Raw genomic sequence first — 14,326 nt, forward strand, 5'->3', positions numbered from 1 at the left:
GGCAGTTGTAGAGAATCTAAGTATGCCTAGTACCACAAAGTTGAGTAAATGACGTCTCTCTAATTTTCCTGGGTTTTTAATGTGTAGATGGAAAATATTAGGCATGGAAAATATATTAGATAGTGTATTAATTTGACCTACAATTTGAAATTTGTGTATTGAGAAATTTGTAGCCTTTTACCCGAATGTTCTACATTATGTCCATAGGCTCTTTGTTAGTTAATCTTTGCTTAGTGGCAAAAAAATAATGTGGTTAATAGCATGAGTTTAACTGTTTTTATTTTTTCTAACTATTAACACTTTAAAAAACAATTATTTGATTTAGTCATGTTTTAGTTATCAGATGCTAATCTTGTGAAAATGACCAAGAGAATCAATCTTCATATCTTCATTACAGTCTCTGTCTCTCTGAATGTCTAATAACAAATCAAAGTTAAATAAAATAAAAAATATGGTACAGATGAAAACAGTAGATAATGATTACAACACAGAAAAACAATGGACATGATATGCACTTTCAAGAGCTTGCTTAAAATTATTTTAAAGATTAAATACACAAAACTTTGGCAAATTTAAAATTAACTTGAATTTTAAGTTAATTAGATTAAATTAATTAATTTAGAGGGGACACATGAATTTAGAATATTAAGAAAGTCTGCAAATAATAAATGCTGGAGAGGGTGTGGAGAAAAGGAACCCTCTTACACTGTTGGTGAGAATCTAAATTGGTGCAGCAACTATGGAGAACAGTATGGAGGTTCCTTACAAAACTAAAAATAGAGTTACCATATGATACAGCAATCCCACTCCTAGGCATATATCCTGAGAAAAACATAATTCAAAAATATTCATGCACCCCGATGTTTATAGCAGCACTATTTACAGTAGCCAAGACATGGAAGCAACCTAAGTGTCCATCGACAGATGAATGGATAAAGAAGATGTGGTATATATAGACAGTGGAATATTACTCCACCATAACAAAGAATGAAATAATGCCATTTGCAGCAACATGGATGGACGTAGAGATTATCATACTAAGTGAAGTAAATCAGACAAAGACAAATACCATAAAATATCGCTTATGTGTGGAATCTAAGAAAATGACACAAATGAACTTATTCACAAAACAGAAATAGACTCACAGACATAGAAAATAAACTATGGTTACCAAAGGGGAGGGGGTAGGGATAAATTAGGAGTTTGGGATTAAAATATACACACTACTATATATAAAATAGATAACCAACAAGGACCTACTGTATAGCACAGGGAACTATACTCAATATCTTGTAATAACTTATAATGGAAGTGAATGTAAACAAAGAATATATATATTCATATATATGTATAACTGAATCACTTTGTGTACACCGAAACTAACACAACATCGTAAATCAACTATATCAATAAAATTTAAAAAAATAAAATATTAGAAGACATAAAAAGAATATAAGAATACATTTGAAAGTGATTAATTTATTAAAAATTGTTAAACAGAACAAATTTGAATTACCCTGAAAATAAATGAAAATATCAATATCTAGGGAATATTGAAATCTGTAAAATTGAATCATAAATTATAGAAAGATTTAGTAGTCTCTGAAACTATGACAGACACTGAAAAATATATACTAACAATTTTTTAAATATAGTTTCTGCATCCAGATAGGTTTTTTTTGAGCATTCATAAAAATTTTCAAAGAAATACTTATTTATGTTGAGTCATATCCTATTGATCAGTATCTATATATCAGAATATGTCAGCAACACAATCAGGTCCCAGCCTTAACTTGTTAAATGGCTATTATATTTCAGAGCAGCCATAAATACGGAAATAAATAATGATCCATGTTACAGTGTTACTAAAAGACATGTTTCAGAACCTGAAAAAAATTATCAAAAAAGAAAACTAAAGATCTTTTTGTTTGTAAAAAGGCCGCATAGCACAGGGAGATCAGCTCCGTGCTTTGTGACCACCTAGAGGGGTGGGCTAAGGACGGTGGGAGGGAGGGAGACGCAAGAGGGAAGAGATATAGGAACATATGTATATGTATAACTGATTCACTTTGTTATAAAGCAGAAACTAACACACCATTGTAGAGCAATTATACTCCAATAAAAATGTAAAAAAAAATAAAAAAGGGACACGAAATCTAAAGTATGTACTCAACAAACCAAGGATAAGCAGTGTTTGTTCTGGAATTCAAAACTAGTGTGATACTTGGAAACAAGTAGTAGTATATAGCATTTCCAGTGATCAAAGAGTAGAAAAGCAAAATCACTTCAAGCTGCCTGAAAGGCATTTGGTATATTTATTACCATCTCTGATTTTAAAACACAAAATAAAACAAAACAAAATGCCTATATATCATATACATGTTAAAAGTATATTTCTAAACTAACAGTCAAGATCATTTTTACTTTGACTAACTTCAGCTGGTCACATTAAAATAAAAAGCAAGTCAGGGATACTACTTATCATTATTATTATTTAATATTGTCATGAGGGTAAAGTCAATGCTAGAATCTGAAACAAAAGGTACAAACAAGGAGGATGACTGAAAAAGATGGAATTCAGGGAAACTCAAGATTTACCCAGCTGGCTATACACCTCTTTCAATGTTTCTAGTGTAAGTATACCTGTGTATAGCAGAGAAAAAATATAAAGTAATATACTAATGCTAACCTGTAAAATTCAAGTGACTGAAACTTAATTGTTTGGTCTGTGTATTCTACTATCTAATGTTTTAAATTGTGATTAAGGATTTGTTAAATTGATATTAATTTCTTAAATATTATTTTGCTCATTGTACTTTGTAAAAGTGATATTGATCTGAATATTGCACTGAGAAGCAAGCAAAGGGCAAAGCATTCAAAACTTCCCACAAATTAATTTTTTAAATTGAGCCCCCAATAATAATGATTATATACAAAAATTCCTGAAAAATCAATGAAAAGTGCCTTAAAATTTGCAAAAATAATTGAATAATAGATGCATAAAGTTTAACAGGATTTTCTACGTGCCAGTAATAATCACTTTATAATTATCATGAGAAAAAGACTATACTTTGAAAGCAACAAAACATAGAAGATAGACAAATTTCTAAAAAGAAATATGTGGACCCCATAGGTAAGAAATATAAAATTAAAAGGTTATTTACAAATGTATCTAAGACCAACTGGAGAAATACCTTACAGTGATGGTACAAGGATTCTAGAAAGCATGAAAAGCAAATGCAAATGCCCTATACTCAGAAACAACTTAGTGGGCAGAACTGGAAAAAGGAAACAGTATCTCTTAATCTTCAGTTCTGAAGGGATGAGTAGCCTAGCATAATGCTGGAGAGGCAGGTAACGACTATAATAAAAACATTATATTTTATTCCATGAACAGTGGGTCTCATTAAAGAATTTAAAGCAGGAGCGACATGGATAGATTTTTAATTTTTAAAAGGATCACACTGACTGCTGTATAAAGAATTCACTGAGAGGTACACAACTGGAGGAAGACTGATCAATTAGGATGCTCTTCCAACTGTCAAAGAGAAAAATGATAGGAATTTGGACCAGAGACCAGCAGTGAAAAAATGAGAAAAGGAGGTATTTAGAAAATATTGAGATGGCAGAATTTATAGGAATTGGTAGTTTCTTAGTGAGAAATAGGGAATTAATGAGAATACCTCCCATTATTCTGGCTTAAGTATTTGGGAGTGGGTTCATTGGATGGTATAAGGGACACTGGGAGGAAAAATTTGAGGGAGGAAAACATCAATTCAGTTTTGGATATGCTGTGCTTAGGATATTTGTGAAATAGTCGGAGACTTGAGTAAGAAATTAGATGTATTTATTTTGGTGATCCAGCCAGAAATATAAATTCCAGAATTAATAAGAACAGGTAATATTTGAATTATACCTATAGTTATAATGAAGAAAAGTACACCAATTATCCAATCCTGGGCTGTTCTATCTGGAAGACAGGAAAATAAGCCAGAAAAAGAGCACCAAAATGGAGAACCAATGAGGGAGGAGGACAACCAAAAGCACACTGATGAATTCACAGAAGCTAAGGGTTGAAAATATTTCAGAAAGAAGTGAGGGATCAGTTCTGAAGAATATTGCCGAATTATCAAGTAAGATTAGGAAATAAAACAGTACGTTTCATATGGTTACCTAGAAATCATTGACTGAGTTATCAAAAAGGACAGTTTTGGTGGAATCCTAGGAATAAAAATCAAATTTAAGTGGTTTGGGGTTTAAGTAGGTAGTAAGAAAAGGAGTAGAAAACTCTGGAGAAAATTAATAAGGGCAGATCATTTTTACATAGCAGAATTTAAGAGATGCAGTGAGCCAAACTTTTTGAAAAAAGAAGATGTTATGGTTGTGATAAAAGCAATAGCATCTGCAGTCCCAAAAGAGAAAGTCTTAGTTATGGTGAGCATCATGAAGAGAATTTATAATATATTGAAATAGAGTATGAAATTACAATGAAAATTGTGTGACACAGACCAAAGATTTTAATTTCTTTTGAAACACACCCTACATAAAATAATTTAAAACCTGATAGAAAAAACAATACATATCAATGAAAAAGTCCATGTGTCATACTTTCAAGAAATATTAATTTAGCTCCTACTGTGTGCTAGGTACCCTTATAAGAGCTGAGAATATAGTAATGAACCAAAATGAAAATGCTCTCATGTAGCTGACACTTTAGTGCAGGGAGATAGCCTTATAAATAAGATTAATAACTAAAGGATATCATTTGTAATACTACAGAGAAAAATAAAGCAGGAAACAAAGATGAGGGGAATTGGGGGAAGACAGATTTTGGAAAACAATGTCCAGTGAAAGCCTTTATAAAAACAGGTGAAATTTGAGAAACAACTAAAAATATTCAGAGAATGAGCCATGGTAGTATCTGAGAATGGTCAAAAAAAAAAGTCCTAATATGTAAACATGTCTGGAGTGTTTGAAGAAAATAAGACCAGTGCCAGTGCACCTGGAATAGAATGAACAAGGAGAGGAGGTATGAGATGAGGTCAGAGGAAATGACAGTGAGTGGGTTAGGTATATGGAGATTATGCAGGGCTGCCTTAGACCATTATAATTACGTCAACTTGTCCTTGGTAATAGGGAAAGTGTTGAGAAAGTGGTCAGATTCTGAGTATATGCAGAAATTTCTAAGAAGAACTAGTAGGATTTGCTGAGTGACTTCATCTAAAGGGTTAGGATGAGTAAAAGAAGATTCCCAGGTTCCAAGGCGAGAAACCATGAGACGTGGCATGAGGCAGTTGTTAAACTCCCCATCTCACAAGGTAGACTGTCAGCATTTGTGATTCTCGCTCAATCACTAGTATGGCCTTGGGTAGGTTATTTATCTCTTACTGCCTCAGTTTCTTCATATGTAAAATTGGGGCATAATCATACTTATCTCAAAGACTTGTTATGAGGTTTAAATTGACACATAGTTTCAAAATACTTATATCAGGGTCTGGCCCACAGTAACAACTTGGCAAAACTCTGGAAGGACTATTTTGGGGGATTATTGGAAGGTAAATTCTGGGTTCTTTACATTTCAGTTACTAGGTATATACATGGAGGTGTCAAGGCAGTTAGAAATATAAGTATACAGACTTGGAGTATGAAAGAAATATCCAGACTAGAAATTTAACTTGCAATGCATCAGTGTAAAGATGGCACTTAGAATTTAGAGAATGAAAAATAATGCATCAATAGACTGAGAGGACTGAAAGATGAGGAACAAATGGGAACGGGGCCCATGAAGACACAGGAGAACATCCAGGAGTGTAGAGTGACATCAGCTGAATTAAATGCTGCTGATGATCAAGAAAGGCAAGGACAAAAAAATTTCCATTGGATTTAGCAACGCATTAATCGTTAATGCTTTAGTTAAAAGCTGCCAAAATATTGTGATGGAGACAAAAACGTGATTGGAGTAGGCTTAAAAGAGAACAGGAGTAGAGAAATTGAAGACAGTGAATATAGGCTTTTTAAAAAGATTTGTTGTAAAGGGAAGGCAAGAATAGGCAGTAACTGGAGAGAGAGAGACCCAAGATGGTGTTTTTTGGTTTTTATTTTTAGAATGAGATTGATCTACAGCAACTTGATAGATTTGTAGGAATTTTTTTCAGTAAAAAGGAAAAAAAAGGATTACGCAAGAAAGAAGGGAGAATATCTAGAGCAAGGTCCGTAAGAAGTAAGAAGGGATAAGATTTAATGACAGGTTTGGCTTTTGTTAGGCTCATGGATAATTCATCCTTGATAAGTGGAAAGAATGTAGAAGCAAGTAAGTGGATAGATAGTACTAGAAGCAGGTAAAAAATAACTTCTAATTGATTCAATTTCCTAAGTGGATTGAGAAGCAAGGTAAAGAATAGAGCAGGAGAATGGAGGAAAAGGCACAATAATTGAAGATAGGCGTTGTGAAGACAGATGCTGATAATGGCAAGGTAGAAGGTTTAAAATTGAGATTATACCGGATTTACAATTACTGGTAATAAATTCTATAAAAGTATTATGGGAATAAGTGGCTGAAGTAGGATTGAGGACAAAAATGATAGAGAAGCAGAGATCAAGGAACTGAAAGGCCATGGTATTAGAGTAATCATCTATATGGACAGTAGAATCAGCCAGAATTATGACAAGGGTCAAATTGGAGAGAATGATAGTGAAGCAAGTGTTAAATCTTCAAATGGTAAAGGGCAGTGATTCAGAATTCTTAGGTATTTGCAAAAGAGAGGATTATGGGTGAAATAAACTGATGGCATAAGATTCAGGTTGGAATCCTTTAAGGAGAGAAGAAGAGAGTGATTGGAAAGCAGTATTAAGGATCCTCGATACCTATAGTACCTGAGATATTTAAGAAGAAAACATTCACCACTTGACGGGCTTCAGGAGAAGCAGTGTCTTTAGGGTCCAACACATTGTCTTTAGAGAAAAATGGTCAAAGGACTTTTATAAAAGAGGCTGAATGGCTATTTAATTAAAAGTTTGGCAATGTTGACAATTTGAAAGGAACATGGTTAAATACCTGCTTTTACCATATAGGTAAATCAATTCCAAGAAATAAAATAAGTGGCTGAAAAGTCTAACATTTAGGTTCACACTTAAGACATTTTTGAATGGGTAAGAACTTCTCTAGCACAAAAGCAAGGGAAATTACCACATAGAAAAGATTTATAATGTAACTCCCTAAAAAACCTGGAACTAATATTTACCATAGATACAGCAATGGCTTAATAGCCTTAATAAATAAGACTCATAAAATATTAAGAAAAAAAGCCCTAATAGAAAATAATGTACATGCAAGACACAGAATTTTCCAAAGATGATTGTGTCTTTGTTTTGTTTTGCTTTTGTTTGCTTTTAAGTAGCACCAGGGTGGTACGGTGGCTAAGAGATTTGTTTTAGAATCAAAACTGTTGTAGGCAAACACACGAAAGGATGCTCAATATCACTAATCATTAGAGAAATGCAAATTAAAACTACAGCGAGGTATCACCTCACACCAGTCAGAATGGCCATCATCAAAAAGTATACAAACAATAATTGCTGGAGAGGGTATGGAGAAAAGGGAACCCTCTTGCATTGTTGGAGGAATGTAAATAGATACAGCCACTGTGGAGGACAGTACAGAGGTTCCTTAAAAAACTAAAAATAGAACTATCATATGACTCAGCAATCCCACTACTGGGCATATACCCTAAGAAAAACATAATTCAAGAAGAGTCATGTACCTCGATGTTCATGGCAGCTCTATTTACAATAGCCAGGACATGGAAGCAACCTAAATGTCCATCAACAGATGAATGGATAAAGAAGTTGTGGCACATATATACAGTGGAATATTACTTAGCCATAAAAAGAAACAAAATTGAGTTATTTGTAGTGAAGTGGATGGACCTAGAGTCTGTCATACAGAGTGAAGTAAGCCAGAAAGAGAAAAACAAAAACAAATACTGTATGCTAACACATATATATGGAATCTAAAAAAAAAAAAAAAGTTCTGAAGAACCTAGGGGCAGGACAGGAATAAAGACACAGACATAGAGAATGGACTTGAGGACATGGGGAGGGGGAAGGGTAAACTGAGACGAAGTGAGAGAGTGGCATGGACACATATACACTACCAAATAAATGTAAAATAGCTAGTGGGAAGCAGCTGCATAGCGCAGGGAGATCAGCTCTGTGCTTTGAGACCACCTAGAGGAGTGGAATAGGGAGAGTGGGAGGGAGATGCAAGAGGGAGGGGATATGGTGATATATGTATATGTATGCATATAGCTGATTCACTTTGTTATACAGCAGCAACTAACACAACAATGTAAAGCAATTATACTCCAATAAAGATGTTAAAAAAAAAAAAACTGTTATGGGAACAAGCTCCAGTTCTGCTAGTTGTCTGCTGAGTGACCTTGGGCAACTTTTATAATTTCTTTGGGCTCTAACAACTTCATTGTAAAAGGATGAAAACAATACTATACTACTTACTTAATTTGGATGTGCTACGTTTAAATAAGCTAAAGGCACACGCCTAGCACACAGAAAGCATTCGTTAAGTGTTATAGTTCTTACAATAGTGGTTGCCATTATTAACAGCAGCACTGATATTAAATATCTAAGTATCCTACTCATCTACTGTCCTTACAAAATGCTTTACAAGTGTAGTCAATCAATAAGATTTTGTTAAGTGAATAAATTGATGTTCAATCCAATCGTCAAACACTGGCATTAAACATTAGGATTAAGCATATATTAAATATTAAACATATATTAAACATTTGGATTATCAAACTGTATTCATTGCTTACTCAGAGATCAATAGACTCTAACCTCAGTTTTGTGTAATTGTGGCTAAAGTGCTGTAGAATAAGGGCCTCAGATATGTTCAACCTGGAATTTACAGCATAAGCCATACAAAGTTAAAATAAATACAGCAATTACACACTAACCACACACTAGTCATACAGAAATAGAAATCAATTAGAAACATAACATCTTGAATGTCTATCAGTTAAAATTCCCACAGAACACAGAAATCCTCCAGAATTTACTCCCACAAAAATATTTAAGAAAGGATGACTTACAAATGTGACAAGGTTGAGGGAGTCAAGAAGAGATAAGCAGGCACTTCCAGATTGGCAGCAGAAAGAAGTCCTCACTCTAAGGACTGAGGGAACAAGGAAGGAATGGGTTGTTCCCAGAGCCCAGTAAGAGGTGAGCCCTAGAGGAGTACCAGCCAACAGGAGCTGTGCTCACTGAGGGACCACAGACATATTCACAGCCCTGGAGAAGGCAAGCAGTGAGGAAGAAAGACCCCAAACCCTTTCTCCTCCAGCCCCTCATTGTTTGTCAGTAATTCCCATTGGCAGAACTTAAATGGATGCCACTTTCTAGGTTAGCCTCCCTGGGCATAGAACAGGACTGCAACAGACAGAGAATGGATCTGGGACTACGTATGTGTGTGGCTGGAACACAGAGTGGGAAAGAAGCATAACAAATACATAATGCCTAATATATACTGTTTCTCTACAGATTTCAATTTTCATCACAATTTTCATTGATACAACTGCCATGGGGCACAGTCTGAATTTTCTTTTTTTTAATTTTGTTTTTTTTAACATCTTTATTGGAGTATAATTGATCTACAATGGTGTGTTAGTTTCTGCTTTATAACAAAGTGAATCAGCTATACATATACATATATCCTCATATCTCCTCCCTCTTGCATCTCCCTCCCACCCTCCCTATCCCACCCCTCTAGGTGGTCAACAAAGCACCAAGTTGATCTCCCTCTGTTATGCAGCTTCTTCCCATTAACTAGCTGTTTTACATTTGGTAGTGTATATAAGTCCATGCCACTCTCTCACTTCGTCCCAGCTTACCCTTCCCCCACCCCGTGTCCTCAAGTCCATTCTCTACATCTCCATCTTTATTGCTGTGCTGGCCCTAGGTTCTTCAGAACCATTTTTTTTTTTTTTAGATTCTATATATATGTCCTAGCATATGGTATTTGTTTTTCTCTTTCTGGCTTACTTCACTCTGTATGACAGATGCTAGGTCCATCCACCTCACTACAAATAACTCAGTTTCATTTCTTTTATGGTTAAGTAATATTCCATTGTATAAATGTGACACATCTTCTTTATCCATTCATCTGTCCTGGCTATTGTAAATAGTGCTGCATTGAACATTGTGATACATGACTCTTTTTGAAATATGGTTTTCTCAGGGTATATGCCCAGTAGTGGGATTGCTGGGTCCTATGGTAGTTCTAGTTTTAGTTTTTTAAGGAAACTCCATACTGTTCTCCATAGTGGCTGTATCAATTTACATTCCCACTAACAGTGCAAGAGGGTTCCCTTTTCTCCACACCCTCTCCAGCATTTATTGTTTGTAGATTTTTTGATGATGGCCATTCTGACTGGTGTGAGGTGACACCTCACTGTAGTATTGATTTACATTTCTCTAATGATTAGTGATGTTGAACATCCTATCATGTGTTTGCTGGCAATCTGTATATCTTCTTTGGAGAAATGTCTATTTAGGTCTTCTGCCCACTTTTGAATTGGGTTGTTTTTTTGTTATTGAGCTGCATGAGCTGCTTGTATATTTTGGAGATTAATCCTTTGTCAGTTGCTTTGTTTGTAAATATTTTCTCCCATTCGGTGGATTGGATATTCGTTTTTATGGTTTCCTTTGCTGTGCAAAAGCTATTAAGTTTCATTAGGTCTCACTTGTTTGTTTTTGTTTTTATTTCCCTTTCTCTAGGAGGTGGGTCAAAAAGGATCTTGCTGTGATTTATGTCAAAGAGTGTTCTTCCTATGTTTTCCTCTAAGAGTTTTATAGTGTCTGGCCTTACATTTAGGTCTTTAAGCTATTTTGAGTTTATTTTTGTGTATGGTGTTAGGGAGTGTTCTAATTTCATTCTTTTACATGTAGCTGTCCGGTTTTCCTAGCACCACTTATTGAAGAGGCTGTCTTTTCTCCATTGTATATTCTTGCCTCCTTTATCAAGAATAAGTTGAACATAAGTGAGTGGGTTTTTCTCTGGGCTTTCTATCCTTTGATCTATATTTTTATAGATCAATATCTATGTCTATATTTCTGTTTTTGTGCCAGTACCATACTCTCTTGATTACTGTAGCTTTGTAGTATGGTCTGAAATCTGGGAGACTGATTCTTCCAGCTCCGTTTTTCTTTCTCAAGATTATTTTGGCTATTCGGGGTCTTTTGTGTTTCCATACAAATTGGAAAATTTTTTGTTCTAGTTCCGTGAAAAATGTCATTGGTAGCTTGATAGAGATTGCATTGAATCTGTAGATTGCTTTGGGTAGTATAGTCATTTTCCCAATGTTGATTCTTCCAATCCAAGAACATGGTATATCTCTCCATCTACTTGTATCATCTTTAATTTCTTTCATCAGTGTCTTATAGTTTTCTGAATACAGGTCTTTTGTCTCCCTCAGTAGGTCTATTCCTAGGTATTTTATTCTTTTTGTTGCAATGGTAAATGGGAGTGTTTCCATAATTTCCCTTTCAGATTTTTCATCATTAGTGTATAGGAATGCAAGAGGTTTCTGTGCATTAATTTTGTATCCTGCTACTTTACCAAATTCATTGATAAGCTGTAGTAGTTTTCTGGTAGCATCTTTAGGATTCTCTATGTATAGTATCATGTCATCAACAAACAGTGACAGTTTTACTTCTTCTTTTCCAATTTGGATTCCTTTTATTTCTTTTTTGTCTCTGATTGCTGTGGCTAAAACTTCCAAAACTATGTTGAATAATAGTGGTGAGAGTGAGCAACCTTGTTTTACTCCTGATCTTACTGGAAAAGGTTTCAGTTTTTCTCCATTGAGGATGATATTGGCTGTGGGTTTGTAATATATGGCCTTTATTATGTTGAAGTGTGTTCCCTCTGTGCCTACTTTCTGGAGGGTTTTTATCATAAATCGTTGTTGAATTTTGTCAAAAGCTTTTTCTGCATCTATTGAGATGATCATATGGTTTTTCTCCTTCAATTTGTTGATACGTTGTATCACATTGATTGATTTGTATATACTGAAGAATCCTTGCATTCCTGGGATAAACCCCACTTGATCATGCTGCATGATCCTTTTAATGTGCTGTTGGATTCTGTTTGCTAGTATTTTGTTGAGGATTTTTGCATCTATGTTCATCAGTGATATTGGCCTGTAGTTTTCTTTTTTTGTAATGCCTTTGCCTGGTTTTGGTATCAGGATGTTGGTGGCCTGGTAGAATGAGTTTGGGAGTATTCCTCCCTCTGCTATATTTTGGAGGAGTTTGAGAAGGATATGTGTTAGCTCTTCTCTAAATGTTTGACAAAATTTACCTCTGAAGCCATCTGGTCCTGGGGTTTTGTTTGTTGGCAGAATTTTAATCACAGTCTCATTTCAGTGCTTGTGATTGGTCTGTTTATATTTCTTATTTCTTCCTGGTTCAGTCTCGGAAAGTTGTGCTTTTCTAAGAATTTGTCCATTTCTTCCAGGTTGTCCATTTCATTGGCATATAGTTGCTTGTAGTAATCTCTCTCTCATGATCCTTTGTATTTCTGCAGTGTCAATTGTTACTTGTCCTTTTACTTTTCTAATTCTATTGATTTGAGTCTTCTCCCTTTTTTTCTTGATGACTCTGGCTAATGGTTTATCAATTTTGTTTATCTTCTCAAAGAACCAGCTTTTATTTTTATTGATCTTTGCTACTGTTTTCTTTGTTTCTAGTTCATTTATTTCTGCTGTGATCTTTATGATTTCTTTCCTTCACTAACTTTGGGTTCTGTTTGTTCCTCTTTCTCTAGTTCTATTAGGTGTAAGGTTAGATGGTTTATTTGTGATTTTTCTTATTTCTTCAGGTAGGATTGTATTGCTGTAAACTTCCCTCTTAGAACTGTTTTTGCTGCATCCCATAGGTTTTGGGTCATCTTGTTTTCATTGTCATTTGTTTCTAGGTATTTTTTGATTTCCTCTTTGATTTCTTCAGTGATCTCTTGGTTATTTAGTAGTGTATTGTTTAGCCTCCATGTGTTTGTATTTTTTACAGAATTTTCCTGTAATTGATATCTAGTCTCATAGTGTTGTGGTCAGAAGAGATACTTGATATCATTTCAACTTTCTTAAATTTACAAAGGCTTGTTTTGTGACCCAGGTTATGATCCATCCTGGGGAATATTCCATGAGCACTTGAGAAGAAAGTGTATTCTGTTGTTTTTGGATGGAATATCCTATAAATATCAGTTAAGTCCATCTTGTTTAATGTGTCATTTAAAGCTTGTGTTTCCTTATTTATTTTCATGTTGGATGATCTGTCCGTTGGTGAAAGTGGGGTGTTAAAATCCCCTACTATGATTGTGTTACTGTCGATTTCCCCTTTTATGGCTGTTAACATTTGCCTTATGTACTGAGTTGCTCCTATGTTGGGTGCATAAATATTTACAATTGTTATATCTTCTTCTTGTATTGATCCCTTGATCATTATGTAGTGTCCTTCTTTGTCTCTTGTAATAGTCTTTATTTTAAAGTCTATTTTGTCTGATATGAGAATTGCTACTCCAGCTTTCTTTTGATTTCCATTTGCATGGAATATCTTTTCCTTCCCCTCACTCTCAGTCTGTATGTGTCTCTAGGTCTGAAGTAGGTCTCTTGTACACAGCATATATATGGGTCTTGTTTTTGTATCCATTCAGCTAGTCTATGTCTTTTGGTTCGAGCATTTAATCCATTTAGATTTAAGGTAATTATTGATATGTATGTTCCTACTACCATTTTCTTAATTAGTTTGTGTTTGTTATTGTAGGTCTTTTCCTTCTCTTGTGTTTCCTGCCTAAAGAAGTTCCTTTAGCATTCGTTGTAAAGCTGGTTTGGTGGTGCTGAATTCTCTTAGCTTTTGCTTGTCTGTAAAGTTTTTAATTTCTCCATCGAATCTGAATGAGATCCTTGCTGGGTAGAGTAATTTTGGTGGTAGGTGTTTCCCTTTCATCACTTTAAATATATCATGCCACTCCCTTCTGGCTTGCACAGTTTCTGCTGATATATCAGCTGTTAACCTTATGGGGATTCCCTTGTATGTTATTTATTGTTTTTCCCTAGCTGTTTTTAATATTTTTTCGTTGTATTTAATTTTTAATAGTTTGATTAATATGTGTCTTGGCATGTTTCTCCTTGTTTTTATCCTGTATGGGACTCTCTGTGCTTGCTGGACTTTATTGACTATTTCCTTTCCCATATTAGGGAAGTTTTCAACTATAATCTCTTCAAATATTTTCTCATTCCTTTCTTTTTCT

Source organism: Lagenorhynchus albirostris, chromosome 3 (genome assembly GCF_949774975.1).
Source record: "Lagenorhynchus albirostris chromosome 3, mLagAlb1.1, whole genome shotgun sequence".
Classification (NCBI taxonomy): Eukaryota; Metazoa; Chordata; class Mammalia; order Artiodactyla; family Delphinidae; genus Lagenorhynchus; species Lagenorhynchus albirostris.